Source organism: Apaloderma vittatum, unplaced genomic scaffold (assembly GCF_000703405.1).
Source record: "Apaloderma vittatum isolate BGI_N311 unplaced genomic scaffold, ASM70340v1 scaffold2705, whole genome shotgun sequence".
NCBI lineage: Eukaryota > Metazoa > Chordata > Aves > Trogoniformes > Trogonidae > Apaloderma > Apaloderma vittatum.
The window spans coordinates 38280-42832 of NW_009718573.1; positions in this window are offsets into that span (position 1 = coordinate 38280).

The following is a 4553-nucleotide window of genomic DNA, read 5'->3' on the forward strand; positions in this document are numbered from 1 at the left end:
ATCTTATGCAACATTTGAATGTATACTCCTTCCATAATTAATTGTACTCTGAAGGAGATGACTCAGACATGATCTGTATTTGCCTAATACAGGCTATTTCTGTTTCTGCAATAGTTCTTCCATGAGATATATTACAAAGAGTGCATTTAAAAATAAATTCTAAAAAGATAGAATTAAGATAAGCTTGCAACATTACTCACAGAGCCTAAAATGTAAAAGCCCAATATCCGCTAACAATCACAACATTTATTTCTTTACTTTGGCCTCTCATTTACTGTGAGAGGGGATGTAAATGACCCTCATGCTGCAGAGAGATGCTCCATGTCCACAGCAATATGGCCAGAGCTTTGCTAAGCATTTCTCAGTAGGAAAGATGGACAACTGCAACCTTCTTGCCTACATGTGGACCTCATACATTTCTTTATCTCCACAGATCCAGCAGAGATCAGTAGAGAGGAAGACATGGGATCTGTATTCTGCTCCTCTGGGTGCATAGTTGCACAAAAGGGAACATCTTCAACAGCAATCTGGCCACCACTGCTGCTCCAGATAGGACAGAGAGTTTCTGCTCCGAGATAGGTATTCAAGCTCCCTTTCAGATGACTTCCCTTCTTGTAGGTAATGCTATCACCACCAAGTGCTTGGGTAGTGAAAAGCTTTGTATTTCAGATGGGACGGACCCATGATGTGATATCTGTATCATCTCTGTGGATTGAAAGCAGCCTTGCACAGAAGGACTTGGTGGTGCTGGTTGATGAGACACTCAACATGAGCTGGTAATGGGCACTCGCAGCCCAGAAAGCCAACTGTATCCTGGGGCTGCATCAAGAGAAGCGTGACCAACAGATCAAGAGAGATAATTCTGTCCCTCTGCTCTTGTGAGACCTCACCTGCAGCGCTATGTTCTGCTCTGGAGCCCTCAACACAAGAAGGACTTAGCCCTGTTGGAGCAATTCCAGAGGAAGGCCACAAAGACGATCAGAGGGCTGAAGAACCTCTCCTACAAAGGCAGTTTGGGAGAGTTGGAGCTATTCAGCCTGGAGAAGGGAAGGCTCCAGGGAGACCTTATAGCAGCCTTCCAGTACATGAAGAGGGCCGACAGGAAAGCTGGGGAGGGCCTCCTTATCAGGGAGTGTAGTAATGGGACGAGAGGCAACGGTTTTAAAGTAGAGCAGGATAGATTTAGAATAAACATTAAGAAGAAGTGCTTTTCTATGAGAGTGGTGAGACACTGGAACAGGTTGCCCAAGGAAGTTACAGATGCCTCCTCCCTGGAAGTGTTCAAGCACAGACTGGACAGTGCTTTGAGCAACCTGATCTAGTCCAGGATGTCCCTGCCCATGACAGGAGGGTTGGAACTAGATGATCTTTAAGTCCCCTCCAACTCAAATCACTGCATTATTTTACGATCACCACAAGTAGCTACAGAAATATCTCACCTGTAAATCCCAGGGGAGGGATTCAAGCCTTAACGTTGCCCCACCATATGACTGAAGATGTTCTCACTAACAGGTGCTTGAGTATCTGAATAGTTTAGATAGAAATAGTTGCAGTTGTGGAATCTAAAGCTTTGAATTTCAATGCTTTGATCCCTCAGGGTATCTCAGCACAGATGAAGAAGGCACTTCAGAAAGGGATTTGGCCAATAAAGTCACTAGGAGCACCTCAGAAAATTACATGAGACAGTATAATTGATTAACCGTATACTGTCCTATACTGTACCATTATTTCCCAGTTCAGTGAGAGTGAGATGTAAATACGGGATCTTAATGGTTGTGACTCTGTAAAATCAGTTCGTTGGAGCTATTAACATTGAGTTTTGACAGAATCATGGGTCTTTGAAATAGGTCTTATAAATGTATGTATGTAATACAGAAGATCATAGAGCTATGAATTCTCCTTGGGCACACACTGAAATTTGTTTTTTTTTATTTTCAGATGGGAGAGGAGAATGATTCATGGTTATCTGAAAATCTGCAATTAGTAACTATTTTTTCAGTGTTCAGGAGGACTTAATGGAGAAAATAAAACTTTTTGGAGGGTGAGGGACATTACAGAAAAAAATATTCATATTTTACATATTTAAGCTTCTTACAGTTGCCTTCTCCAAGCTGTCACCCACAGGTCAGATCCCTGAGAGCTGACTGAAAAACATGGTTATATTGCTTCTTTAAGTGATTCCAGTGAAAAACATCACTCTGCTCAGCCTAGCCCTTGCACCCAGCAATCAGTAATTCCCCTGAAGGCTGAGGCCAAGCCATGGAAATTCAATACCAGGGAGCAGCTCCTTGCAAGAGAGCCGCAATTCAGAGCTCTGGCTGCTCCTGGAGTGCTTTGGAGACAAGGTCAGGCTGGATGGGGCTTTGAGCAACCTGGTCTAGTGGAAGGTGTCCCTGCCTATAGCAAGGAGATTGGAACTAGATGATCTATAAGGTCCCTTCCAACACAAACCGTTATGTGATTCTAGAATTCTATCATATAAATTGGTTCTTCAGCCCTGTTGAGTCATCACTGAAGAAATATTTAATTTCATTCTCAACGTGGAAGCACTTTCTCGTGAACACTAAGGGATATATCTGCCCGCAACAATTCCGTAGGTGCTCTGAACCCTCTGCTCAGCCTCAGCACAAACACTTTTCTTCTATTCTTTGCACCAGCAGTCAGGTTCTGGCATGGAGAAGCCTCAATCTGACCAGCAAATAACAAAAAAAACGAAGCAACAATTTTTACAAGCAGATCATCTGTGTGCTGGCACAAAGAGAGCACTTCCACACTGGAGTGTCAAGGAAGACACAGAGCAAAGAGGGGAGCTGGAATAAATCACCAACGCCTTCCCCAGCACCCTCTGTCTTACATCTCCTCTGTCCAAGTGATGCAATCCCTAGGAAGGCTGCAATAAACCCCTTATGCTGGATATTGGTAATGAGCCCTGCAAGGGGGCAAAGTGTTAATTGAAAATAGACTCTCCTTCATGAGAGAAAGATTTAAAGCCTGCAGCTCACAACAGTAACTGCCCAACTAATTTCGAGTGGGATAAGGGCAGCAGGAGGAACGTGCCGCATAACTCGTTGCTGCTACTAGGGGACTGACGCGCAGATCTGAAGAGCGAGGTGTGGTGACAGGGTGGCTGGAGGCACAGACAAGCAAGAAATTGAGGAGAGATGGAACGGGCAGTGATGTGAGGTAAGCAATGCAGACAGCATGAATAGTTTCCTACAAGGATGTGAACGATGGAAAACCCATCCCGTAGAAAAATGCCACATGCAGGACGCCGGGACACTGAGAAGCTGGTGTGGGTCTCCAGCTCCCGGCACTGCTGGCACCAGCCTTGCAGGGAAGAGAAAAGGGGCTCTGGGTGGGGGGATTTATTCTGAACAGCTGTGTGGGTAGGATGAGTCCCAGGGACTGGGGACTTGCAGAGGTTTTGTGCCGCCACCAAGAAGCGCTTTAAAAAGCAGTAGCATTTTGCATAAATGTTACATTTGAATCTCTTTGACATTTTCCTCTTGGTGCTAATTATTCCCAGCAGCTTCTCACCATGCAGCAAATGCCTGGCATGGTGACAGTTATTAAAAACCTGTAAACAAGCTCTGGAAGAAAGTGCCTGGAGTCACCTTGTCAGGTTAAAGAGAGACTGTCAGATAAGTAAAAATAAATTGAATCTGAACCCCTGTTAGGCAGCTTCAGAGACTTCTCAGGGGCAGAGGCTCAGGAAGGATCTTATCAATAAATCTCTGATGGGAGGGTGTAGATTAGATGGAGCCAAAGCCAAAATCTCAGTGGTGTCCAGTGGCAGGGCAGGAGGCGGCAGGCACAAACTGGAACACAGGAAGACAAATTAAACATAAGAAAACCTTTTAATACTACGAGGAGAGTCAAAACACTGGCACAGGTTGCCTAGAGAGGTGGTGAGATCTCCATTGTTGAAGACACTCAAAAGCCATCTGGACAGAGTCCTGGGCTCCAGGTGGACCTGCAGGGAGGTTGGACCAGGGGAACCTCCAGAGGTGACTGGGCTATACTGTAATTCTGAGTTTCTGTGCAAATGTGCTGTCCTCTCGAGAAACAGCTCTGACAGGCACTCCCTGAGATGAGTAAAATACAAGGGATCTGTTTACCCAGAAGCAGCTAGCACGGCGTTGGCTCCAACCCTCCTGGGGACCGAGTGTGATTAACACTGTTGGGAGTGACTCACCTGGTGTAAGTATTTCAGCCCAGCTTTGACTACATCTTCTTCCTCTTCTCAAGCCTGGTGAAATGACATGGCTCTGTTTACAAGGCCAGCATTAAATGGACTTTGTAGGATGTGCAAAGCTAGAATTTTGACTGAAAAATTATATATAACAGAAAATTATACACAAGACCAAGAAAATTCCCTGCTTGGAGCTTCAGCTTTCAAGTTGCAAGTCCCCTAGGGAAGGGTTTGGATGATGGTGGCACTGCACTAGCTCAAGGCCGTGTTTCCATGTAGCTACTTCCCTCATCTCTCTGCCAGTTTGCTGTAGTTTTAATAATGAATTACTAACATTAGAGCCAAATGGCAGCAGGGATTG